The sequence below is a fragment of the Chelonoidis abingdonii genome, chromosome 19, assembly GCF_003597395.2.
Source record: "Chelonoidis abingdonii isolate Lonesome George chromosome 19, CheloAbing_2.0, whole genome shotgun sequence".
Lineage (NCBI taxonomy): Eukaryota > Metazoa > Chordata > Testudines > Testudinidae > Chelonoidis > Chelonoidis abingdonii.
This window is the reverse complement of record NC_133787.1, coordinates 7,166,634-7,194,591: the sequence shown is the minus strand read 5'-3', so window position 1 is coordinate 7,194,591 and position 27,958 is coordinate 7,166,634. Positions and strand designations below refer to the sequence as shown.

Genomic DNA, 27,958 nt, shown 5'->3' with positions numbered 1-27,958 from the left:
ATCCTACCATCCATCAATGCCCAAAAGACTCATTGAGCCCAACAGGGGATCCTGCACATAGGCTGGTGGCAGCATTAACCCTCTGTATTGCTGTAAGGAGAAAACTGCTTCCTTGCTCTTCAGCTGCCATGGAATCATCATATGACTGACCAGCCTAATTCCAATTATGCTGCAAAAGGTCATGTCCCAGCACTGCAACATTTCACAGACAGTATCTTAATTACAGATGAGTAAATAGTGAGGGAAATTATCCACTAGGATTTCATCAATTTCTCAAAAGGACTTTGCTCTGACTCCTTTTGCAAAGAGGACATCTGAATCTGAGTCTATAATCGGTACGTATCACACGGCATCACCTCCCAGGAGTGCAGTAAGCACCATGACGACGGCTGTCACCTCTCGTTTGTTCTCCTGCGGGAAGAAGCACGTGCAGTGGGGTGTTTTGTTTTGGAAGGTTTTTCCAGTGCTTAATTTGTGATGAAAGGTGCTGGAGCTCAAGGAATTTTATTACTTTCATAACTGATGCAGTGAGCCAAGAGGTGCCAGGGCTGTCAACTGCCCAAGCGGAGAGGTGCTGGGCCTCACTGGCACAAATTAAGCACTGTTTTTGGTTTTTTTACTGCATAGTAACATCTATGTTTTGAAGAAGGCAGAGGGTGGGGAGGCTGGTGTTTGTCCTGCTTTCAACAGTCCAGAAGGGGAGGGGGTGAACCATCCCCTGTGGCAGGTCAAGTCCATGGAAGGTGAATTCTTGCCCAGCAGCTAAGATTTCTTAAGACACTAGCATGAAACATGTTTCAGGGCAAAACAACTCTCATTTTAGGAGGAAGTGGTTTATAAAGGCTAGATCATCCAATGGGCACCAATCCCACGTGACCCAAGGGACCAATCATGTCGCTAGAATAGCAGAGGTTCAAAGGAATCCTCCCAGTTCACCAAGCATTTGGGAAAGGAGAAACCTTTGGGGGCTGCTTTCAGCTGGCGGAGGAGCCGCGAGCTGGTGAAACGCATCGCTCGTGTGACCCAGTCAAAGTGAAAGGCCCCGATCCTGCAATCGGATCCACGCGGGGTCGGGAGGGAGGCTTCTTCCACCCATACGGAGCTTTCGGGATGTTGTCCCCCTGCGGGGCTCCGGGTGCAGGATCGGGCCCTCTATTGACCGTGTAGTTTGTTTAAAAAATGTTTCCGCAGGTTAGGGACACGGAAGGCTTCGCTGTCTGCCCCAGCTGAGCGGGTTTCAAAGCAACGCTTCAGGATTATTTTTAAAAATACCATTTGCGTGGCATGTTTGAGAGCGTCTCTTGCACGGTCGCTGGAGGGGTATTTATTTACTTCGGAGAGGGCAGCCCCCCCTCGACAAAGCTATTTAAAGTATTTCTTGCCTTCCACGAACCAGACGGGAGCCTAAATTGGAAAGACCCCCGCAACCCTGGGAAACGGGGGGCGGGGGGGATTTCTGTGTGGATTAAAGAAGCAGTTTCTGAAAATCGACCTCCCAGGGGGCTGCCTCCTGGTTTCGGTACGTTTCAGGCTGGAGTGGCCGGGGCATCCGAAGCGGGGAGGTATTTCTCCACCGGGGAAGCTGCCAGGCAGTCCCGGTGCAGAGTGCAGGGGAAGTGGCTTCAGGGGGGCGCCCCGCTGGCTCTGCGCGGGGGCGGAGTGCCGGGGGCTGGGCGCTGCGCGCTTTGCTCTGATCCCACCCCTCGTTCTCCCAGTTACTAAGCGCCGCTGCCTGGTGCAGCTGGTCCCCAGCTCGCTCGCTGCCGGGGTGCGCGGGCCGGCGGCAGACCCAGCGCTGCTGCCGCCGCCGGAGAAGCGGAGCCGGACACTGCCCCGAGAGCGCTCCCCGGGACGGCACTGCGCGCCGCGGAGCCCGCAGGTGCGGGCAGCCAGCCCGGGCCCAGAGGAGCCGCTGTTGCCGGGAGGAGGACGGCGGCGATGCCCTCCCCGCTGATCCCCGAGCCCGGCGGGAAGGGCTCCCGTGCCGGCGCGCGCTCTCGGCGATGCCCCAGCAGCTCCCCGCGGCGGCCCCAGCAGTTCGGTGAGGGGCCCCGGGCCCCGGCTCCCGGAGGGCAGCGGCACAGCTGTGAGTAGCTGGCGGGCTGGGCTGGGCTCGGGCGGGGACCAGAGCCGCTTCCAGGGAGGGAGCGGAGCGCGGCCAGCCCCGGGCCCCGGGGGGTCTGTGCCCCCGCAGCCAGCGGGCTGGGGGCCCCTCTCCGGGCTGCTGCACTGGAAGTTTCCTGGCAGCGGCGCCGGGCGGCTCACGGGCTGGGGTTGGCGCTTGGCCTTACTTCTGCACTAGTTGCAATCCAGGAAACGGGTCGCCTCCGGGGAGCGTTCCCGGCCCACGGGGGCTGGCTCTGCCCGTCAGCCCCCCGGACCCCGGAGGAAGAGCGCTCTGCGGAGCCCGTTTTGACGTGCGCCCTGCAAAGGCCCTTGCTGGCACAGGGCAGCCTGCCAGAAGCGGTTTGCAACACGATCAACGGCAGTCGGTTACCAGCGCCTGGGTCAGGTTAACTCCCCCATCCCGCTCAAGTCAAACGCTAAATGCAGACCATGGCCCCTGTTGTTCCAGCCCTCCGCTTTGGGAGGGGCTGCCTTGCCCAGAGTCCACCTCATGGCACACGCCTTGCACCCGGGGTCCTATCCAGCCTAGCAGTAACTAGGGGGGAAAATCCCTACTGGTGTAGCTGATAGTTAGAGCTGTGATTTTCTTCTTTCTTTTAAAGCTACTGAGTGCTCACTCCAGCTAAAAATATTAAACGAAATCCAAGTCTTTAGTGCCTGGCAGGGAGAATCCATTACAGCGCATGGACTCTGGATCTGTCTGCAGTGTGGAAGGGAAAATACTGTATTTCTCTTCAGAACTGTGTGTGTTCTCTGCCACTGGAAGGGAGAGGAAGAAAAGGCTCTGTTAATGTTGGTAGGGGCCCACATCCATCCACCCTTAATGTTTATATACCACCCAGACACGAGAATGAACCTGTTTCTCCGCAGCCGCTCTGGGACCTTCAGGGATTTGTTTAGAGTTGATGGTACACATGTCTTGTGGCATGTTTTAAAGCCAGTTCCTCTCTCTCACCGTGTGCCACAAATCGTGCTTGCAGCTTACTCAATATTACTCCTTTGCTCCCACTCTGCTTGTCTCACCAGTTAAGATAGTGCACTCTTCAGGCTTGGAGCCTCTTGGCCCTATCGTAGCACATGGTTATAGCAGCCCCGCTGACTTTGACAGGACTGCTGTTGTGAATAGGGTGACCATATGTCCTGATTTTATAGGGCAGTCCCAATATTTGGGTTTTTTTCTTATATAGGTGCCAATAACCCGCCACCCCGGTCTCGATTTTTTTACACTTGCTGTCTGGTCACCCTAGTTTGAGTGTGGTGATTTAGGATTTAGCCTAGATTCACGGGTGCCCAAAATTTTACCTTGCAGAAGAGATCAGTGACCCACGTTGCTTTCTGATGGTTAACATCCAGTGACCCTGGACCCAGGTGCTGGATATCTTTCTGGTAGCTCAGTGGTACAGGGCCCCTCTCTAGTCTGCCCCACTTGCTGTGGGTTGGGAGTCAGAGTGAACGGCAGCCAGCTGGAGAGCTGGAGGGCAAAGGTGCTTGTTTGCAGTTTGTGATGTGCCTCTACTTTTGTACATCTTCACTGTTGGCTATTGTTCTCCTCAACACTGTTTGCTTTGTAGCACCTGGGTCTGCTGGAGCCCTAGTGGGTGATTCACTATTTTGTGTAGGAGGTGGTGGGAAGGGCTCTCTTTCTTTGTAAGAACAGCTTCCAGGGTGTTAGTGGCAGCTCTGATGGCTGGCTGGGTTTACGAAATCCATCATGCCAATTTGGGCAAATAACTGAGCTACCAACAAGTAGTGCGCTCCACTGCTCCATCTAGCTTTGGGATCTACTGAATGCCCCCTCCCCCCCATTGCCAAACTTGGAGCTTGTCTACACTACCTGCCGGATCGATCGATTGGGGATCGATTTATGACGTCTAGTGTAGACGCGATAAAATCGATCCCCGATCGCTCTGCCGTCCACTCCAGAACTCCTACCGCGGTGAGAGGCAGAAGCAGAGTCGACAGGGGAGCAGCAGCGGTTGGCTCGCTGCCATCCTCACGGCCAGGTAGATCAACCTGAGATATGCCGACTTCAGCTATGCTATTCAGGTAGCTGAAGTTGCGAAACTTAGGTCGACTCCCCCTCCCCCCCCCAGTGTAGACCTAGCCTAAGATCCTGATCCTGTAGCACTTCCTCATGTGAGTAACTCTTATGCACGTAGCCTTGTTGGAGTCCAGGGACTGCATGGAGCAATCTGGATTAATGTACTGGCATGCCCACCTTTGTGGTCACTAGGGAAACTGGGGATGTGGTGGAGAATTTGTGGCAAAGAAGGCCTGAGGGCCAGATTCTGATCTCTGCTACGCCTCTGTAAGGGTCTGATTCACTTCCCACTGAAGTCAATGGAAAGATTAATCTCAATAGCCTGTGGATCCAGCCCTAAATCTGGAGTAATTTCACTGATTGTACCAAAGTTGCTCCTGAATGATGCTGGAGGAACTGGGGTGAGTCTGGCCTTTCGTGTAGACTTATCCCTAGAGTTCCCCTCTGAACCTTGGTGTTACTGCAGAGTTCTGTTCAGGGACCGCCCTAGACTAGCTGCCAGCAACTGGCACCCTAGGTGAACCATGCACCACCCCCCAACCGCAGGGACAGATCTAGGCTGAGGTTTTTGGTAAACTGGGAAACATTTTGCCCCTTTTTTCCTTTTAGTGTTTTTAAGCCTTTTTTTTTTTTTTAAACAGGGGCTTGTTTTTTGGTTTGTCCATCTGTCCAACTAATATTTCTGAGATCAGATAAAATAGAGAGACAAAATTTTCAGACTAGATTTGTACATGACAGCTAGATGATATTTCAGTCTGGTTTCAAATAAAAATGCATTAAAATGTTAATTATAATTTTTATTATTACAAATCCAAAATCATCCATTACACTATCCTGCTTTAACTGCCATTACCACCACATCCAATATAGAAAGAAATAAGAAAACTCTTCAATGAACTTTAACCTGTATTTTCAGAACACTTGGAATAAAAAACACTCTGTGCTCTTAAAACATGACTTTTCTTGCTTTAAGTTTGAAAATTCGGTCACTAGTTCTTTTAGATCCAGTTTTCCAGCTATTTTATGCTCTATTGACATTGTGGCAAGTCCAACAAGTCTCTCTTGCACCATTGTTGAACGCAGATATGTTTTTATCAATTTTAACTTTGAGAAGCTACGTTCCCCACTAGCTACAGAAACTGGGAAAGTTAAAAGAATGCGTAGAGCTATAAAAATGTTTAGAAAACTGTCTGTGCGTTTATTTTCACAAACAAACTTCAGTATTTGTTCAGGAGTGGAATGTTTCTTAAATCATCTTGAAAAAGCCTGAAGCTCACTACACAAAGCTGTAGCATCAATGTCTTTTGAATTTTCATGAGTCAGTGCGGGCTCCAGTTTTAACCAAAATTCTCTTATCTGTTTTGCTGTTTTCTTTTGCAAGCTGTGGATATCATATAGAAAGCCAAATACTGACTCTAGCTGCTGCAACTGTTGAAGCCTTTTGTTAACCGAGTGAATCGCAGTATCAAGGACTGTGAAATAGAAATTCACTTTGAACCTTTGTTTTGGGTTCTGAATGGGTGTGTCTCGTTCTTCATATGAAAACTGCTGTTTCTTTTGCCGAATGCGAACTGGCTCTGGTTCAAATTCTGTCAGAAAGTCTATTTCTTCAGCAAGCTCAAAGAATCTACCAGTGTTCTTTTGAACCCTTCATCACTTCTGAATTCCTCCAGAATATTTTTAGTTTGCTGCAGTTTTTGAATAGCAGAATGTATGTTCAAGTTCTTTTTCTGAAGCTGCTTACTAGTGAGGTTAATCTCAAAAAGAATATTATACCAAAAAATGAGTGAAATCACAAATTTGAACTTGGAAAGGCCATTTGCAAAAGCTTCTGCATCTGAACGTGCCGTATTGCCAGATGATCCAGTAAAGGTAGTATCATCAGAAATTTCAATTAGGGCATCATAAAATGTTTCCAAGTTCATAGCAAAGAGGCTTAAAAGCATCAATGCAACCCTCCCATCTTGTCTGACTAAGTAGTTTCACAGTCACAGAATTCACATGGCGAGTCAGAATCTCCCAACGGTGTGTTGAGCCTGAGAAAAACACATACACACATTGCACCAGGTCAAAGAAACTGCTTGTCTTCAAACAGCATCTAGCAGCATCTTTGACAACCAAATTCAGAGAATGCGCAGTGCAAGGAACGAAAAAGGCCCTAGGATTGATTTCCATGATTCTCCTTTGCACATCATTGTCTTTACCCTTCCCATTATCATAGCTTTGGCCACGTAAGTTTTCAACAGATAATGACATTGTTTCAGAATTTGAATCCGGATTTGAATCTGTTCATTCTGCATATTTTTTCCTAAGCAATGAACCTGTGTTTCATGATCAGTTATTTTACGTAGATGCTCCTTCATGACTGGATCAAACAAAGCGAGCTATTCAACAAATCTTAAAAAGTTTCCATTACCTGGAGTGTATAATTTTGTCATTTCTGCCGTGGCCGCAGAATGCTACATTTTGCCCACCGAGAAGTCTCACTAAAGCAATCAGACGCTCTAATATTTGTTACCATTATTCTTCTTTTTCCTTGAGCACATGTAAATTTTCTTCGATAATTTTTCCTTTTTCAACCTTAATTCAAGTTCTTTCTGTATTTCTTTCATGTGAAGAGAGAACTGAAGATACGTTTTTCCAGTTCTTCGAACCATTTTCAGTAAGTGATGTACCAGTTGCTTGATTTCTAAACAACTTGCAGCAAAAGCAAAACACAGAGTCCTTCAACACTGAATATTGTAACCAGTTCCAATGAATTTCTGCCCTATTAATGAGTTTTTCCTCTTGTAATGCTGAGCGGAGAATTTTCTTTTATTTCCATCCTTAGGGAAGAGAAATTCATGAACTTGTTCAGGTCCATGTTCCACGAGGATTTGCCGCACACTGGGCCATGAAGCTGGGTCCCCATACTGTAACTTGTTTGTAACTTCCTCATTCTTTCTTCCTTCTACTTCATTTACTTCAATGTCTGCATGTGTCTCTAAAGGTGAATAAATTTTCTCCACTTCCATATCAGTCTGATTCTGTGAGCTGCCTTCATCTAGAAGTAAGTTTCCATCATCTTGAGTTTCCAAACTGCTTCCATGCGGATGTGAGCTACCCTCCTCTCCAAGTAAAATTTCTTCATCTGGATGCTGTTTTGCTTGGTCCTTTTCCTTCTTTTATGATACTCAGATCTTGAGGGTTTTCTTTTTCCTCTTTCTGCCATGGGGCATTTGAATATTATGTGCTCCCGACTGCAGCATTATAGCGTTAAGGATGGCTGGCACACCCACCACATGGTTGGCAATTTAAAACACATTGCAGCCATCCCAGCTCGTCTTTTCACTGCTTAAAGGTTCCATGCTTAGTAACATACACTCACTTACCTGTTAACACAGTTAGTTACAGTGTTTAGACAGAAACAAACTGACCTTTTTCGACGTTATAACCCAACACCAGTTGTTTGGAAAGTAATCCTCTTCCTCACAGTTACCCGCTTGGAGTGTGATGCCATCACTTTCATAGTCTATTAAGCGTTAACGCTGTTACTTTTCTTTTATGGACCTTATTTATTCCACGTGAACCAGTTATAACAAAGAAAAGTTCATAATTATACAGTGCGATGATAATGCTAAGGTTTAATAACGCTTAAAGATACTCCCATTTTGGATTTATAATGCTGAAAGACGTTATTCTTTAATCTTTGGCACCAAGAAACACAATTTTCCACAGTATTTGCTCGATTCTTAACCATCTACCTGCGATATGTATTAAAATGACCATTTGACATGTATCTACTCTCTCTCTCTGCTCTACGTGAATTTCCAGCTATGCAGCCTTGATGTATATTGGAGTTAGGTGTCATGAGCATTGCAGCTCTTGCTGCCGGTAGATGGTGTTTCATTGTGACTGAGTTATTGCTATAGTTAATCCCTCTGTTTAATAAATAGTTTAGTCGTAAAGATGGAACATCTTTTGATAAGAGAAGGTTACGTATCAAAAACACTGAACGTTGTTTTGTTTAATAAAAATCAATTGTAAATGCTGTTTTGTATTTAATTACATTCCAGTTACCATCTTAATGCAGCTCGATACAAATCATGAGCAAAAAGTTATCCAGTAAATAAGCAATATGTCATTCACCATTTCTTGACATACCGAAAGTGTACAGGTTTCAGTGAGCTGTAGCCAACAAAAGCTTATGCTGAAATCAGTTTGTTAGTCTCTAAGGTGCCACAAGTACTCCTGTACTTTTTGAAAATGTACAATAAGTGTACAAAAATATCAAGCTTTATAATTGCTTAAAAAATGTACATAGTTAGTGTGCTCTCCTAGGTAACGAGAAGATGTACTCATCTCATATAAAGGCTCTATTTTGCTGTAAATGTTTTAACAGTTATATCAATTAAGGGGAACATCTTTCTTTAGAAAATAACTCAAGTATAAATGGAAGAGTGGATTAAAATCGATTATTTAAATTGAGGCTTTCCACATGACGTTTAAATCACCCCACCTCGTGCTCTGGTTGGCTGAAATCCAGCTAAAGCATCTAAGCTGAGAAAGGCATCAAGTTTATGTTAGTTTAGCTAGTTCACATTCGCTAAACCTGAGCTAAACTTGGCCGCTTTTCTGGGTCAAAACAAACCCTGAGGTTGTCACAGTCTGTGTGTTTGCCACCCTCCATGGCTTTGGCTATAAGACAGCTGCTTTTTAATTTTTTTTTTGTTTGGTTTTTTAAATATATGGGGAAACAAATGAATCAATGCCTTGTTTCCAGACCTTTCTCTCTGCAAACACGTACCCCGGTCAGATTATACCTGGGACTTACCTCAGGCCACCGGGACAATTTTGTGGGAGCCTTTTGCTTAAATTATCCCCAGTTTATCATTGCCTCTCAGGATTGGATCCTAACCCTGCAGTTGTTTAAGGGTCTGTACGGCTCAGCATTCCCTAATGCTACCCCTGCTAGGTATGGAAGGTTTTTTAGAATGCATTAAAATAACCTTCTCTGTAGCAGAGTGTGTCTAAAAACATTGTTTGCCAGGAAATTGCGACCTACAGTCTGAGTGGTTTTGTTGCAGTGTGGTCTGCATTGTACGGGGAGAACAAGCTTCTTATCTGATCCTTCCTCCCTGTTGAAAGGAAAAACAAGACAGCCTAATCTCCAGTGATGTTAAATTACATGTGTTGGCTTGGAGATGCAGCTTGTAATTTTTAAGGCCTTCGGATGTGGCTTTTCCTCCTGCCTTCTGCTGCGTCGCTCTGCTCTTCCCAGGTCCTGGTGAACAGGTCGTGTCGCCCTAGAGCTGTCTGATTGCATGGCACTGTGAATTGACCGCTTGGTGCAGTAACAGCCAGGATAGATTAACAGTCCTATTTGTTTGCTGTGATAGCATTGTCCATGGGGCTTTGAAACTGGCATTTTTGTTGTTTTTAAGTGTACGGAGAGTGATGATACTAGTCTCCGAGCCGGTAATAACCTAGGGCTGGATCCTGCTCTGGTTAAACTCCGTAGCAGAGCTTCCATAGATGTCAGTGGAAGCAGGATCAAGCCCCCGCCCCTGACTGAAATGCTAACCTGTGATTTGAACTGACTAGATTAAGTGCCTAATTTGCAGGGGTGGCTCCAGGCACCAGCACACCAAGCACATGCCTGGGGCGGCAAGCCGTGGGGGGCGCTCTGCTGTCGCTGCGAGGGCGGCAGGCAGGTTGCCTTTGGTGGCATGCCTGCGGAGGGTCTGGTGGTCCCATGGCTTTGGCGGACCTCCCGCAGGCATGCTGTTTAATTCGCGGGATCGGGGACCTCCTGCAGGCAAGCTGCCGAAGGCAGCCTGCCTGCCGTGCTTGGGGTGGCAAAATACGTAGAGCCGCCCCTGCTAATTTGGCTCTCGCTTGTGGTGTGAATTGGGAGTTATTCTGTTGAAGTCAGTGGAGTTCCGGGAGTGGAATACCAGTCTCAGGGAGAACGGACTCAAGCCTTCCATGTGGTGTTCTCCTGAAACTGGGGTTGCCAGTTGTTGCAGTTTGTGTATGACTCCTTGAGGATCTCAGCTTTCATTGAAAAGAAAAAGTACATTTCTAGCCTGTGCCTTTGGTGGCAAAGAAAACTTGAAAAAGTGCGTCCGAAAGGGTCACAAAACAGAAGGGAAAGAGAAAGAACCTATTATTGTTTTAAGCAAATCTCTAGTTATTCATTCATTCATTCATTCATTTTCGCTGAGGAGGGAAGGGGCATGACTCATGAGTTTTGAATGCATTGAATTGGCCATGCTGTTTCCTTGCTGGCCATTCAGCTCTGCTATGGCTGGTGATACAGGTTTCGTCACAGGAGCAGAGTCAAATTTTCCAAAGCACCTAACTCGGAGGTTCTCAAGCTTTTGTAGTGGTGACCCCTTTCACACAGCAAGCCTCTGAGTGCAACCCCGCTTATAAATTAAGAACATTTTTTTTTATATATATATTTAGCACAGGGGTAGGCAACCTATGACACGCTTGCTGAAGGCAGCTCATAAGCTGATTTTCAGCGTCACTCACACTGCCCGGGTCCTGGCCACCGGTCTGGGGGGCTCTGCATTTTAATGTAGTTTTAAACGAAGCTTCTTAAACATTTTTAAAACCTTATTTACTTTACATACCACAATAGTTTACTTATGTATTATAGACTTATAGAAGAAAGCTGTCTAAAAACGTTAAAATGTGTGACTGGCACGCGAAACCTTAAATGAGAGTGAGTAAATGAAGACTCGGCACAGCACTTCTGAAAGGTTGCCGACCCCTGATTTTAGTACTGTTATAAATGCTGGAGGTGAAGCATGGGTTGGGGTGGAGGCTGACAACTCATGACCCCCCCCGAGTAATAACCTTGCGACCCCCTGAGGCGTCACGACCCCTAGTTTGAGAACCCCTGACTTAAGTGAAAGGAACCCAAATTCCAGTTTCAAAAGCATCTTAATCACTTGGGCTCCTAAACCATGTAGGCGTTTTTGAAAATGGTAATTAGCCGCCCAAATCACCCTCAGTCTCTGAGATTTTCTCTGCCTGCAGTTTTCTACATTGCCTCCTGGGCCCAGATTAAACCTCGGTATAAGCTCATCAGAGACAGTGGCGTTAGACCTCCGACTAAATTGGCCCAAGGTATCTCTCCCTATACACTGAATTTCTGCCCCTTTGTAACTGAGAGCCCATTTCCATTTGACAGGCTTATTTACGGAATGACTATGCGAAGAAACCTGGCATTTAGACTTGCTTGGTGTTACGATATGTAGGGAGGATGATGACTGTGACCCTGTAGGTGCTAGACCTGGTTGAAGCTTTGAAATCTCCAACCTGCAGGAGATCCTGACATTTAGAAAGAGGTTTTGTTCCAAATGGGAATGAAACCCCACATTTCGAAGGGAAATTCTGAGAAAATTCCCCAAAGGAAGAAACAACCTATTTCCATTCCGTTTTCCCAACACAACACAGAACAGTCGGCTGCCCCAAGTCCCTGGGCTCCCCTGACTGCAGGGGCTCCCAGGGCATCCCCCATCACAGAGCAGGGACCCTAGAAGCCCTGATTGGTTTCTGGGGCTTCCGGCTCCCAGCGCCACGACAGGAAGCCTGGAAGCCTAACTCTGAGACAGGATGATGGCAGGGTTGCCGTGGATCTACAAATTGGTCGCCATAGCACCTACCAGTTGGCAGGAAGGCATTTCAGCAGAAGTTGGTCAACACCCAACATTTCCGTAAATGACTTCGGTTAGCAAATTCCAGAAAAATTGCTTCACCAGAAAGCTCCTGACCAGCTCTTTTAGCTGGCATCCTTTCCTCTGAGTCAGTATGGATCCAGGGCCTACCACTGGACTGGGGCGCTGGGCAGCTTGAGTTGCCATCACTTGGATGCATCCAATGAAGTGGGTTTTCACCCACGAAAGCTCATGCTCCAATACGCCTGTTAGCCTATATGGTGCCACAGGACTCTTTGCTGTTTTTACGGATCCAGACTAACATGGCTACCCCTCTGATACATCACTTGGATGAGACATCAAACCGAGACTGACAATTTTATGCCCATCAGAGACCCCCATGTCACTTATTTTCTCCCCAAGGTTAGGAATTGGGATATTCATACTCTCCTGGCTACTTACAACTCTGGGCAGAGCTTTACCTTGACCCACTGTGGTTTCCACTGAATACATTATTCTGCTTGACCACTTATGCTAAACTGTTCACTTCAGTATTGCCAGCCTCAAGCACTCAGAAACTAGGAGCCAGGCACCAAAAGAAATCATGAGATTGGCTAAAAAAAATACAATTTTTAAATAAAATCAATGTTGGGTTCTTTTTATTTGCCTACTGATCATTGAGCCTTTGAGGGGATTACGTTTTCAGGCTCTTTTCCAGAACTACAAGGACTAGAAATGTACCTTTTTTTTTTTTTAATGTAAATTGAGATTTTTCACAGGATTCTGGGAGGTGGGGCTTTCAGAAAAACATCAACTGCCATGAGACTTACATTAAAAAACCACAGGAGTTGGCAACATGGGTTGTGTTGCTAAACAGCCGTGTTCCGCTCCAGAAGAGGCTGTGCTACAGTGGAAGGCACGCTGATACCTGTACACACGAGCAAAAGGGATATTTTTCTCTGAGTCCTAGTGTCCAGCTTCTGTAGTGGGTTGGTCTGTGTGTCTGTTCAGATGTGCTTTTTCACCTGCTCTATGCAATCTCTAATGCGGACCTCACCCTCTCATGCACCCCTGCCCCAGCCCAGAGCCTGCACCCTGCACCTAAACTTCCTCCCAGAGCCTGCAACCCTCACCCCTCCTCCCACACCCCAACTCGTTGCCCCTGTCAAAGAACCTCACTTTATTTTCATTTACTTCCCATTGCTTATAGTATAGGAGGAGAAGGAAGAAAAAAAAATGAAAAAATGGGGGGGAGATTAGAGAGAATGTTCTTTTTTCTTGGCTGTGTGTGTGCTGAAAATGAAGTTGTGCACAGGGCCTGACTAGCTCTAAATCCACCACTGCACAACATGCTTGCTCATGTCATGCTCCCGCCTCCCCGCTCTGTTGTGTAAATGTCACTTGAATAAGGACCCAGGTTTTGACCGGCTGTATGTGACAAAATACTTCTCAGGTCACCCCGTGACAAAACGAGGCTTTTCACCTTGTTATGTTGAATCTGAGTCTTACTGTCCTAAACTAATACTGTGACTACCTCAGTTTCCCTCTGTTCAGCACCAAGGCCTAGGTGGTGGGAATTGGGTGTGTGACTTTTGCCGAGGCCTTCAGGGCAGGTGAGGCTGCCCAGTTGCCTGCATGTACGTGATGGCTGACGCCCTTCGTAAGCTGAGAACCAGGAGGGGGATGCGACCGGGTGACACTTTGCTGGGGAAACAGGACAAAGACCAGAGGAGAAGCAATGAATGTGTTGGAGGCCAGGCAGCGGGGTCCAGGGCAGTCTGCTGTGGGAGACGGGAGTGGGGAGTCCAGGGCGTCTGGCCCAGGATTCCACCAAGATGGACATGGCTGAAAGTCACGGATTTCTGTGTTAACAAATTCTGTTCTACGCTGTGTACCTGTCAACTAATACACCTTCCGTTTTGCAATGCTGGTTGAGCATCACTCCTGACTGCGGAATTGGGGTGCAGGGTCCTTTGGCTTCCCCAGGAGCCTCGCACAGGCGGATTCGCCACAGGAAACGCATGGTGAGAACAGGGATTTTGCTGAATGCTCTGAGGTCAGACCCAGGAAGGCTGACACTGTGTAAGCTTCTTGCCCTGGCAATGCTATGCTCAGAGAGAGGAGCCATGCTCCCCCAGAGTCCTGACGGGCTTCATTCAGAGCACTTCCAGAGCATCGGCGTGGTGACTCCATGACAACCCCATGTGACACATCTGTGCTGTTGAGAACTGTTTGGAAGAAGCTGGGATATGCCACTTCCTCACCCAAAGCTGCTTTCTTCCCAAAAGGATGTGGCCTATGTCACCAGCCCTTCTCCTTTCTGCAACACACACACCATTTAAGGTAAACAGAAGCGAAGCGGCAAAGAGGAGTTTCAGAGAGCGAAGCTGCAGCTCCTGTGCGTTGAGGTGTCTTCTGTGAGGCTTGTGTGGCTTGGCTGTAAGCCCCGGGGCAGGTCAGGTGAGGCAGGGCTGTATGGCTGGGACCCTTGGGTTTTGAAAAGAACTCGTGTTTGGAGTCTGAGTGGTTAATCCCATCCTCTTAATGAGGGAATAGAGCAGACAAGCAAGTCTTAGTATATAGGTTGGTTGCCAAGTGAACAGAAGTGATAAACATTCAAGTTTCTGTGGGATTCCTGTTTTAGGTATGGCTCTATACCACATAAGAACGGCCATACTGAGTCAGACCAAAGGTCCATCCAGCCCAGTATCCTGTCTACCAACAGTGGCTAATACCAGGTGCCCCAGAGGAAGTGAACCTAACAGGTAATGATCAAGTGATCTCTCTCCTGCCATCCATCTCCACCCACTGACAAACAAATAGGCTCTAGGGACACCATTCCTTACTCATCCTGGCTAATAGTCATTAATGGACTTAACCTCCATGAATTTATCCAGTTCTCTTTTAAACACTGTTATAGTCCTAGCCTTCACAACCTCCTCAGGCAAGGAGTTCCACAAGTTGACTTGTGTGCTGTATGAAGAAGAACTTCCTTTTATTTGTAGTAAACCGGCTGCCCATTAATTTCATTTGTTGACCCCTAGTTCTTGTATTATGGGAATAAGTAAATAACTTTTCCTTATCTACTTTCCATTACTCATAATTTTATAGCTCTATCATATCCCCCTTAGTCTCTTTTTCCAAGCTGAAAAGTCCTTGCCTCTTTAATCTCTCTTCATATGGGACCTCTTCAAACCCTAATCATTTTAGTTGCCCTTCTCTGAACCTTTTTAGTGCGTATATTTTTTTGAGATGAGGTGACCACATCTGTACTCAGTATTCAAGATGTGGGTGTACATGGATTTATATAAGGATATATATTCTCTGTCTTATTCTTTATCCCTTTTTAATGATTCCTACATCCTGTTTGCTTTTTGACGCTTGACACTGTGTGGACTTCAGAGAACTATCACAGTGATCCAAGATCTTTTTCCTGATTTGTTGTAGACTAATTAGCCCCATCATATTGTGTGTGTATAGTTGGGGTTTTTTTTTCCAATGTGCATTGTTACATTTATCCACATTAAATTTCATTTGTTTTGTTGCCCAATCACTTAGTTTTTGTGAGATCTTTCTGAAGTTTTCTTCACAGTCTGCTTTTGTCTTAACTATCTTGAGCAGTTCAGTATCATCTGCAAACTTTGCATCCTCCTTTTTACCCCTTTCTCCAGATCATTTATGAATAAGTTGAATAGGATTGGTCCTAGGACTGACCCTTGGGGAACACCACTAGTTACCCCTCTCCATTCTGAGAATTTACCATTAATTCCTACCCTTTGTTCCCTGTCTTTTAACCAGTTCTCAATCCATGAAAGGACCTTCCCTTTTGTCCCATGACAACTTAATTTACGTAAGAGCCTTTGGTGAGGGACCTTGTCAAAGGCTTTCTGGAAAGCTAAGTACACTGTGTCCACTGGATCCCCCTTGTCCACATGTTTGTTGACCCCTTCAAAGAACTCTAATAGATAATGAATATGGATGATGAGAGAACAACTGCTGTGACCTGCCTTGAGTCTGCTATGTTTTCTGTTCTGCTGGAAGACCAAAGTGATTTCAGGTGTATGAAGTACAAGCTGCTGGACATATTAAAAGAGAAGATATGTAGGCTGGAAGCACAAGATTCAACGTTGTGCAGTATCTGAGAAAACGAAGACTTCACGGACAACCAGATTTGGAAACTGCTGTAACAGATGCCACAAGGCGAAGGCTTGGTGAAAAAGGTACCAGAGAGAGAAGAAATCAAAGAAATGGACTGAAGATTTGTGACCAAGAGGGGAAAGAGAGCCAGGAGGCATTCAACCCAGGTAGAAGCATCAAAACATTATCAGATGCTCAGTAAATCAACTCTGGAAGACCCTGTCTCTGGAGGACTAGAACAGAAAGCTACAGGGGACATATCTGATGGGCATCCTTGTTGTATGAAGCAAGCAGCTATGACGAGGGTTCTTCAGCCATCCTAAGAAAGCAAGCAGTCCTCATCAGCCACTGCATATTAAGAAGAGAAGACAGACAGCAAAAGACACAAGGGCAGTAGGACAGCATGCTGTCTCCTTCTAGCAAAAATACAAGATATCACTGGGACGGTTTCCCCTCAGGATGCTGTTTGGAACTGGGTTACCACTGAGCCCGCCTCACCCACCAGGCTGGGCTCCCTATACATTGTACTGCTGAGGCAAGCTAGCCCAGCCCTCCCTCAGGCTTCAGACTGCACTTTACCAGCACACATACAGGTCGGGACACATCCTGCTGCAGCATGACACACACATGCTGAGATCAGCTGTGCATGGGAAGGGTCAGCTAAAGAACTGCCCAGTTACTCAAGTGCACACCCCTTTCTAGAGGGCAAACCCAAAATTATACCGTCTTGCACTGCACAGAGAACTGGACAGTGCAAGCTCATGAAATTTACCCCCTCCCTCAATGTGCAGAAAGATATGCAGCAACTTTCTGCCCCAAGTTATAATTTCCACACGCTGGTTATAGACAAAACAAAATCAAGGTTAGTAACTATAAAAGGTAGCTTTTAAGTGATTGATAGCAAACAGATGAAAGCAAATTACCTTAGTAAATAAACAAAACTGCAAACTGAGCTTAACACACTAGATAAGTAGGGTATGAATTAGCAAATTCTCACCCTGAGTGATAAACTTGCTGGCAGATTCTTAAGGCTCAAGTTGCCTTGGCTTTCCCAGGTTTTAATACACAGGCTAAAAATCCTTCCAGCCTGGGACCATCACTTCCCACAGTTCAGTCCTTGCTCCTCAGGTGTTTCCAGGTGTATTGTTGCAGGGAGAGTAAGGTCCCATCATGATGTCATTGTCTCTCTTTTATATCTTCTTCCCACTTGCTGGAAAGCTCTCTTGCTGTGACCTGGGTCAAACAGTTTCCACTGAGTAGTGCTATCTCTGAGAGGTTTCTGTTGTGCACAGTTCTTGGGTAATCCTTGTGCTTGTGTTCATTTCCTCAGTAAGCCATTAACGTTGTTGGCCTTTTTACTGTTGTACCTGAAAGGCTGCTTGTGGGTGTTTTCAACCTCGCAACGTTTCAATAACACATACGTAGCCAAATTCATAACTTCACATATGATAATAGCACATACAGTCCAATGAGATATTACTGTCTAGCGCAGTGGTTATCAAACTTTTGTACTGGTGACCCCTATCACACAGCAAGCGTATGAGTGCAACTCCCGTTATAAAGTAAAAACACTTTTTTTTTTTTATATTTAACACTATTATAAATGCTGGAGGTGAAGCAGGATTTGGGGGTAAAGGTGACAGCTCACAATCCCCCACATAATAACTTTGTGCAGGGCCAATGAGAGACGGGGGAAGCTGGTACAAATTACCGGGGCCCGGTGGTCTGGAAGGGGGCCCAGGGCCTGGCTTCCCTGGCTTCATTGGCCCTATTTAGCCAGTCCGCCCTTGCTGAGGGGCCCGAAAAAAATTTTTCACCATGGCCCGAACCTGCTCTCAGTGGCCCTGATGTCATGACCCCCTGAGGGATCACAACCCCCAGTTTGAGAAACCCTGGTCTTGCAGATCAAGACGTTTAGAATGATACTTCACAAGGCATACTTTGTACAAAACATATCCTAATTATATGACAGTAGTGAATATTGGGGTGCCAGGGTGTCACAGTCACCATAAGATTGGATAGGATTACGAAGTTATCTTGCAACTCTTCACCTGTGATAATACACACTGGAACTAATAATTCGACACCACATGAAACGACACCAATTATAGAAGACTTCAGGGATCTTGGAAGGGAGCTGAAGAAGAGGAAGGCTGTAGTGGTATGCCTAGAGATCCTGCTGGACCAATGATCATGATTAGATAGAAGGCAGAATATACTTGGGCAAACTTGGGCTGTGTGACTGTGGTGAGAGTGTCAGCTCTGGAGCTGTGAATCATTGGTCCATGGTACAGAGAGAAGGGACGTTATATAAATGGGAAATCCTGAATCACATAGATGGGAGGCTAATCTTCTTGGTTGGAGATGAGCTGGAGCAGCCCGGAGGGCATTAAACAAACAATGCAACGGGAGGGTGCTAAGAAGACAAATGCAGTACTAGCACAAATGCCGTATGTCATGAACGAACTGAACCAAAGTGCCAAAGAAAGCGAAGAGGAGAGATTTTCCAATACTAGGAGTGTGGATAATTAGTAAGAGGAACTGGAAATTCTCATTGATGAGAAGTTTGACGTAATTGGCATTAATGAAATCTGATGGGATGACTTGTATTATTGGAATGTTAAAATCACCAGTAATAACCTGTTTAGGAAAGAGAGAGTGGGTAAAAGATGTGGGAGGTGGCACTCGACATTAAAGACACCTTTGTCTGCTTTAAAAATTTCTGATAACTCAGAGGCACAGGAATCAATGTGCTAACTAGGAAAGCCAAGGTTTGAGTACTTGTGGGTATATCAGAGGCCACCCAATCAAACCAGAGAAAAGGATGAGTTAGCACCTGCATGTAACGTGTGGAAAGAAAAAATGTGGTGTTATAGGGGACATCAGGAGGCATATGCTGGATAACTCATACAGTAAGTAGTAAAAATGTCATTAGAGTTTTAAAAAATGATCAAAGATTATTTTCTAATACGGAAGGTCTTGCACTCAGCACATGGTAACTATTTTGGACTTCATTATGACAAATAAAGATGAATCAATCACTGGACTGGATTTTTGAAATTGTCTAGGGACCACTGATGATGACCTGATCGCCCTCAGTATGGGCAAACTGAGAACAGTGCCAATTAGTTATATAGGTACTTGGTGCCGTGGGCACTGACTCTATGGGTGCTCCAGGGCTGGAATACCCACAGAAAAAAAAAAGGGTGCTCAGTACCCATCAGCCACAGCTGTTTGGCATCAGTGGCACTGCCAAACAGCTGTTTGGTGGCTTGGGAGAGGGTGGAGATCAACGGCGCATGATGGGATCCAGCCCGTACTGCTTTTAGGGGTGGCAGTTACCAAACGGCTCCAGAAATGAGGAGCTGAGGGTTGTTTCTTTAACACTTTTAGTACTCAAAATCAGCAGTTTGTTTCTTCAAATCAGCGCTGCAGGAAATCGGTCCTAATGAGGCCAGTGCAGGACACCGTGTCAGACTTCAGATACCGTGCTGCTGGAAAGTGCTCCAAGCAGGGTTAGACAACATGGCGGTGAAAACCCCCTGTCTCTGATAGCAATTCCACTATTGCTGTCATGGTGGAGCGGCACTGGTGGGAACATCCTAGTGTAGCTGCTTCCTTAGAAACACTGGGCTGTGCTCATCACTGGAATAAATATGTTGAACTCCATAGCATTACTCCAAACATGAATATGGCCCATTTGTGTTACTGATCTGCTCCTCCAGCTGCCAAAGGAACCAGGACTTTGTAAGTTCCTTAGAAATAAACAACCTTGCATCAAAGAGAATGCCGGACTCCTTGCATTTCTGCTTCCAACTGGAATGCCCCTGGGGCCTGGAATTTGACTAGCCACTCAGGTCAAAAAGGGGGCAACATTATTCTCATCGCCGATTAGAGGACAAGGCTGCCGTGTCACTTCCCGGAGATGATGTATCACTTGTGTAAATAAGATCTGCCTGTTCCCCGAAGTAGTGCAGTGCTGGATCAAGTCTGACAGCTGTGTGGCAAGTGGAAATGTTAAACAGTTTTCTGTGCACACGCAGGGCGAGGAGGACGTGGGAGTTCTCGGGGTACCCGAGATGTCTGGAGTGAATCACTACCACCCACTTACAGTGTCAGAGATCCTAGCTCTACAAGCTCCTCTCTTTCTCAGCTCAGGCAAGCAATTCACACACCCCACTTCATTACTCTCAAGTGCTCAGTCCCTTATTATGTGGGCGCCTGCAGTGTCCACCTCTACACTGCCTCTGTGGCCCAGTTCACGGCCGTTAGCACAAGGCACTTAGATGGGTCCGTAGTAAAACCAAACTGAAGTTTATTTAACAGAACATGAGAGAGAAAGCGCAATTCAAATAAAAGCAGGATATGGGTTTGGAAAATGAGTTGACAAGTAAAAAATATCCCATAAAAGCAATCTATAGGCTGCGCTTATTAACGAGTTACTTTCCTGTCTAATAAGGTATTTTTCATCCAGTTCAATGTGATGATGAGAAGTTTGACGTAATTGGCATTAATGAAATCTGATGGGATGACTTGTATTATTGGAATGTTAAAATCGCCAGTAATAACCTGTTTAGGAAAGAGAGAGTGGGTAAAAGATGTGGGAGGTGGCACTTTACGTTAAAGACAGTCCCAGCTTTCTCAACTAGACAATCTTTTATGAGTCCCTTCTGGTAGGACTTCTGCCACTGGACTCCTTGCCCCCTTCTGGTAGGGGGTCCCCTTGGTAATGGGTGACCACTTGTGCTCTTCCTTCATCTTTTCTGCAGTTACAGACTCTTCTCTCACCCTAGAGGGTCCCCTATTCAGAGACTGTTCTTGGGATTCTGTTGTCTCTGTAAATCCTCACGCCTACCCCTGGGTCTAGACAGTAAACATGGGCTGTCGCTCCATTGTTCTAAGTGTCTATTGAGTTGGCCCTGAGATCCGTCTCACCTTCGGTGCCAAGTTTAAATTCAACAGTTTTGAAACCCAATATCCTGCATATTACATAACTGTACTTACTTCCCATGCCAACATCCTGCAATAACCATGACAACTGGCTAGTTCTTAGCATTTGGCAGAGACCACACCTGAGCCCATTCAGTGAAATATTGAGAAGATGGTCAGACAGGGGTCATACATCTGCCTAGATATGTCTGTAACGCAGAGGAGGATGCCCAAGTGACGGGTTATGTATAAACACAGCTGATTGAAACTTGACAGTATCAGTTTGCAGGGCTTCATGGAATCCTTTACTCCTGATTCTGCTCTCATGAGTTTGACTTTTTGATGCTGAACGGCAACCTGGACTTGATCACAAGTTTGCCAACTTTTTGGTGCACCTAACGCAGGCTTTGTCTTTGTGGGGAAAAACCCCAAACTCAATCAGGTTTGCCTAGTTTCAGGCTTGGTTACAGAGGAGGCAAGCAGCTCTGTCTTCAGCTGGGTGAGGAGAATTCTGCAAGGCTGCTCTGGAGAGGAAGGATGGTCCAGTGGTTAGAACACTCGCCTAGACTACCCATGTGACCTTGGGCAAGTCACTTAGTCTCTGTGTGCCTCAGCTCCCCACCTGTAAAATAGAAATAATAGCACTGCCCTGCCTCACTGGGTTGTTGTGAGGAGAAATATGCTAACAGGTGGTGAGGTGCTCATGTTCTGCGGTAATGAGGGTCTTGTAAGTACCTTAGATATAGATAGTTTCCTTCTAGCTCCCCCTCCATCAGTGATCCTACTTCGTATTTCCAAGCCATGAGCTTGATACTGCCACAACCTTGCTTGGAAAACAGCCAGTCAAGCCAACAGGCAGAGAACAAGTACAGAACAGCCTGATTCAAGGACAGCTTCACAGGATGCTATGGGCCTGATTCTGCTCTTGTTTGCCCTGGTGTAGCAGGTTCCTCCTTCAGTGGAGGAACTCCACATTTACACCATACTGATGTAAATGGTACGGAGATCAGAATCCTGTTATCTGGCTTCTGGAGGAAGGAAGAAACACCTTTTTAAAAAAATATAACCGTTGTGGGTGGGAGTTTGTGGTTTTCTAAGCGCTCTTGTGAACCTCAGTTAACGCCTCTCCTTGTTTGAAAACAACACTGCCTCCTCAAATGCATCACTATTTGGGCTGGAGAAGCCAGTTTTGCTTTCATTTACCGACTCGTTGCTGCTTTGCCATCTGGGAGCAATGCATATGCGCTGACCATGGCTGACTGCGCCAGATAGGTGATGTCTTCTCTCTTTCTGCTTTACATGCAGTTAAGAACTGATTGCATCTCCTGTCTGTTAATTGGTTGGTGTAGTTGCTGTGGGAGACGCCGTGTAACAGGATTTTAGACACCACTTTAGGCTGCTACTGAGAGTGACGTTTGGTCCAGGGTTTGTCATTTTAACATGTACTTTTTAAACAATATATGTTATGTAAACATACTGGACATGTGATATTGTGGACTAGGCCCAGAGGCCCCCTGCTGGAAGCCTCAGCCCAACCCAGAGAGGATCTGTAGCTCCAGGTGACCTAGAGAGACTGCGTGGGAAGCAGCCAATCCAAAAGAGGCTACAGGAAGCAGCCAATCAGAGTACTGCAGGCTCATATAAAAGGAACTGCAGTACCTGAGGACAGGCAGTTGCTGCCTGGAGTTGGAGGAGTGAGCCGTGTGTTCCTGGTTGGCTGAAGGAATGGCAGGACCACAGACAGATCAGTTGCCGGCAGGGGAGCAAAAGGGAGCTCCTGACTTGGCTACTGGGACTGAGTAAAAGATGTCAGCCCTAGGGTAAGGGTGAAGCATTTGTGAAGGTGCTAGGGCTGCGGGGCATGGCCCAGGGAACTGTAGCAGCACAGTGACTAGTTAAAGGGGACGCGGCAACACGTGGCTTCTACTCAAGGATCCCTGGGCTGGGACCCGAAGTAGTGGGTGGGCCCAGGTCCACTCCATTAGCCACTAGGGAAGTGACATCAGCCTCGAAGAAGGGGAACTTACGTAAGCCCAGGAAAGAGATTGAAGGTCTGGTAGAAGGTCAGCCACTGGGACATTGGTATACCCAAAAAGGGATCAGATGTTTTACTGGCCCAGCTGGAGAGCTGGGACCAGAAAGGTCCAGAGCTGGCAAAGACATTGTCTCCAGGGAGGAAGCCGTGGGGGTACAGCCTCATACCAGGGCCAGGATTATTTAAAGACTGAGCCCAGGGAGGGCTGCAGAGATACCAATGGAGGGGCACTGGGACAGGCCCCTGTAAGACTGTATACCCTAGCAGGGGTCTGTTTTGTTTCACGTACAGACTGCATGTGACTTGGCTGGAGGGCTGAGTCACTGAAAACCTGCCGAGAGATCACCGCAGACTGAGAGAGTGCAAGTGTGCACCCTTGGCCAAGGGGTCCCTCGCGAGAGGTGGGTGCCACCCTGTACAGACAGATTCTCTGCTCCAGTGCGCTTTCTGTGGCCCACTTGGGCACGCAAAAGGAGCAGGAGCACCCTCTTGGTCTCCCTAACCATTGTGCAAAGTCAGGGCTAGGCAGAAAATAAGGAGATTGATTGCCTCTGCCGTATTCTGCATAAGCTGGTTTCGGGAAGGAATCCAGGACTTTGTGCCATGGACTAAATTTGGGCCCGTTACACCTGTGAATCCCCACTGATGCTGCCGGAGGCAGAGTGAGGGCAGACCCTGACAGCCATTCTGGGACTTCAGGTGGGATTTGGTGGCTGTTGGCAGCATCAGGTCTCACCTGTTTTATTCTCTGTGCAGTGACAGAGGGGAGACTTTGGCTTTGCAGTTTGTTCTAGCTTTGTGGACGCTGACTGTTCAGGTCGGGGTGCCTTTGAACGGTGCCTAGTCTTTTTTCAACCGCACAGCCAGCGTAGTGAAGCCAGCAGCCCTGCTTTCTTCAGAGAAACAGCTGGCTTGCTTGGCTGTCAGCAGAGATAGGCAGAAACTAAGTGCAATGGAATTCAGAGGTGCTGTTTGTACTTGATTCTCGTGTCTAGGTCTCTTGCCTGTTGCTTTCTTCATGCCTGCAGATGCTCTCAACTTTTTTTCCAAAGAGTGTTTTTTTTCATCACTTTTTTTTCACCATTTTCCTGTTTCTAACCCCCTTGGAAGCTTGACATTCCTCTAAAAGCAAACAAACAGCCTGCCCTGATTATGCATATCTATCCAAGGTACTTCAGTGGCCCTGTTACTGAGGTGTGTGAGCACCTCATGATAGTACTGTGCAGGAGGGAAGTCCCTGCTTTAGATGTGGGGAACTGAGGCAGAGAGAGAGTAAGAGACTTGCCCAGGGTCACACAGGAAATCTGAGGCAGAGCCAAGGATTGAATTCTGGGCTGCTGAGTCCTGGGCTAACGCTGTAACCACTGAACCATCTTTCTTCTCTGACTCATACTGGTGTAAATCAGAAGTAACTTCATCAGAGTCTGAAGCTGCACCAGTGTGAAACTGAGGTGAGTACAGGAACATACTCAGTAAACTGGTGCTGACTTGTCTGGTCTCATTCTCCAAGATGGAGGAAGAGCCGGAAGGTCACAAACAGCGCAGGGAAATGAAACGATATTATATTTTGAAAATAACGTTTAATAATATCATCAAAGCAGGGTCTCCTGGAGTCTCAGACTAGTGCCCTAAGCTCCAGGACCGTCCTTACTCTGTGGACAGATGAAGTATGGTCTGGTGGTCAGAGTTGCCGGGCTCCCGAGTTCAAATTCTACCTTGGTCATTGCCTCACCATGGGGCACTAGGACAAGTCTCTTCATCTGTCTGTTTCAGCTTCCTCATCTGTAAAATTAGAAGTGAGTCGCAGCAGCAAGATCTGGGTTTCGCACTCCTTAAAGTTCGGGGTCTTTGGATCCAGGGTTTTGGTTTGGCCCATTAGAAGGAGAGAGCGGGGCCAGCTGTGAAATTCCAATCCAGTCACTCCACTGCCAAAATCGGGATGTGTTTGGCTCAGACCCATCTCTAAGTACAATATTGATAATGCTTCCCTGCCACAGGTGCATGAAGTGGGGGTGTGAGGTTTAATTTATTAGTGCTTGTGAAGCACTGAGAACATTAAAAAGCATTTTGTAAGTGCTAAGTGGTGTTTATTGTACTAGCAGCAATTACATGTGTCATAGGAGCTCTGTTAGCATGACTAATAGTAAATCATATATTACTTCACACTCCTGGAGCACTAGATCCTTCATTCAAGGATCTGGTTCCTTGCAAAATAAACAGGATTGTGCTGCCAAAGGATGAGGCCAAGACCGATGTTTCCACTGACTTTTGGGAGTTGGATCAGGCCCTGGGAGACTTGCTGAAAGTTGTAAGCAAACAAGGCAGAGTTGGCAACTGAATCCAGGAGTCTTGTCTCTGAGTCCTCTGCTGTATCCATGTGAAAGCAAACGAGCTGGTAGCGAATGGACGATGAGCATGTGTGTGTCATGCGTACAGGGATGAAAGTAACTTACAGGACTTACCGGTACTGCCAGAGTCATGAGGGGAGCGTGGCCTCATCCAGAATAGGTGTGGCCTCATCTGGAAGAGGTGTGGCCTCTCAAGATTTAAAGGCCTAGGGAACCAGCTATGGCTGGGGACCTAGAGCCTTTAAATAACAGGGGCTCCCAGTGGCAGAGTGGCGGAGCCCCACCGGGGCTCGAGGGCAAATTAAGGGCCGGGGCTCTGGCTGCCAGGCGGGAACCTCTGAGCTTTGCAGGCTGGGGCAGGGATTTAAGGCCCCAGAGCTCCTGCCACTGAGGGAAGCCCGGAGCCCTTTAAATCCTAGCCCCAGCACGGCCGCCAAGACCAGGCATTGGGATTCAAGACTCTGGCTGCCACCAGCACGGGAGATTCCTGAAAGCCCTTTAAATCCCAAGCTGTGGCTGGGATTGAAATGGACTCCTGGGCTGCCCGTCAAAAGCCAGCCGGAAAAAGAAGCTCTGACCCCTTGAAATCTCAGCCGCAGCTGGATTTGAAGCTCAGGGCTGCCCACAGCCACGACAGCCCAGACGTCCTTTTCAAATCCCTGCCGTAGAAGTCGATGCGGTCCAGCACGGCGTATGGCTCTTGCCAGTACTGCCGTACTGGAACCGCACCGCTTACTTCCACCTCGCATGCATATGAGTGTGAATGTTCCCCCTCCCCATTTTCATGGACCTCATTTTTGCCAGTCACTCTTGCAAAGCAGTCCCATATGCCCATTCCAGCTGCATGTCACATGTCCATCCATGACTCCCGTTTCTACAGGAGGTTCCCACGAAAGCCAGATGTGGATTGGTGTCTGTCAAGGGCCATTGTTAGCCAAATACTCCCAATTATTGAATAAACCCTTCACACTATGTTGACCAAATCTGCCTTAGGTGCTTCTACAGCAACACTTTAAATACAAGCAAGAGCCAATGCTCAAAAAAACTCAGATATAAAAATGATACATGCATACAAACAGGATGAATACATGCAGTAGAACATAACCTTTGCAGAGATATGTTACATGGCATATCTAGCATAAAATATATTCCAGTTATGTCATATTCACTCTCATAAGCATATTTCTATAAAGTATTAAAGGGTGCAATGTCACAGAGAGCTTGGGCCCCATAAGCTGTGCAGGGAGCAACCCCCTCTGGGTGGATGGAGCTACCTGACTTCCAGCCCCTTTATGCTGCCAGGTGTTGTAAAGGGGTGGGAGTGTGTCCCAGATTCAGGGCAATAGAATTGGACATGAGAACGTCACTCGTCTATTTGTGAAATGCGGTGTCACTGGCAAATCCGGCCGTGTCTCTGGGATTGCTCAAGAAAGCCTGTTTCCAGCAGCAATTGTCTGCTGGTGGCAGGAAAATCAAACCTCTGAGGCTGAAAAGTCCTTGCAAAAATAAAAATGTAGATAAATCTGCAGCGTGTGGAGCCAGCGAAAGAGATTTGGCATGGAGAATTTCCCAGGAATGTCAAGCCTTAAACAAATAAACTTACAGCCCGTGTAAACACCCAGCTGGCTAGCAAGGCAGAAATGGAGGCTCTCAGGAGCCAGCTGGCTGCTTGCCATCACTTCCAGGAAGGGTAGTACCTCTAGGATGAGCTGGGAAGCATCCATCCTTCCCTAGGAGAGTGCAGAAAGACAGCGGAGACAACTTGGTTTGAGGAGGCCCGCTGAGGTTCACATGTGGGCACAATCAGTTTCCCATATCAAGGAAGCACCCTGGGATCTGTGTGACCAGCAGTCTGAAGAAGATCAAAGACAAACCACAAGCTTCTGTCGATATCTAGCCTGTGCCTTCCTAGAACAAGAGAATAATCACTTCTGGACTCCCCTGTATGACTGCCTTAACACCTAGGGGTCTCCCATCAAAGCATTGGCCAGGCACCTCCTCACTTTGTTAGAATCAAGATTGTGTGGCTGCAGCAGGCTTTATTTCTCCTGAAGTACCTGCCATTGTTCACCAGCATAGACTTGTTAGTGGGACCAGCAATCTGTGCTTGTTTGGCAAGTCCTGTACTCTGGCCTGACTGCAGGGATGGGAAGGCTAGTAAGGGATGGGGCATAGAGTACAGAAGGCTTGATACAGACAAGCTCTGGGTCAGTCGAATCGCTGTGTCTGGGGATACATTTCTCCAGAGCAAAAAGGAAAGGTTAGATGTCATCATGAGTAGGCCACAGCAGAGAGTCTAAGCAATTGAAATTGCTAAATGTTAACAAGGCACTAAACACCGCCAGTTTACGCTAAGGGAGGCAGCAGAAATAGGCAAGCTTTTAGTAACAGAGATTTTTCTGTGGCTCATTGCTACCGGGATTAGCCAATTGTTTTTTTTTGTATTTATCATGGATGGCTCCAGAAAAGTGAGTGGGACACCTGTAGGGGTGATAAACCTGGTGGCTTGGCCATACTCCAGTGTGAATCTTACACAGTTTCCCTACAAAATAAATGCTGAGAGAAGTTTATTTTATGTGGCTGCACTATTTTTTCTTCACTTGCTGTCCTGAAGAGTAGTGGTGTTGTGAACTATATATGTGTGTGTGTGTATGTAGCATCCTAAAATTCTACCTGAAAAGAACGCTAAGGT

The 27,958-nt window shown here is 46.9% G+C and overlaps 1 protein-coding gene across 1 annotated transcript in view; it reads left to right on the top strand.

Annotated features, from left to right (window-relative positions):
* The first annotated feature begins 2,031 nt into the window (after positions 1-2,031).
* The window catches only part of CPNE2 (copine 2), a 184,174-nt gene continuing 158,247 nt past the window's right edge, over positions 2,032-27,958 (top strand). The window contains exon 1 of the mRNA XM_075073711.1: positions 2,032-2,086. The gene's annotated coding sequence lies outside the window, so the exon portion shown is untranslated. The remainder of the gene's footprint in view (positions 2,087-27,958) is intronic.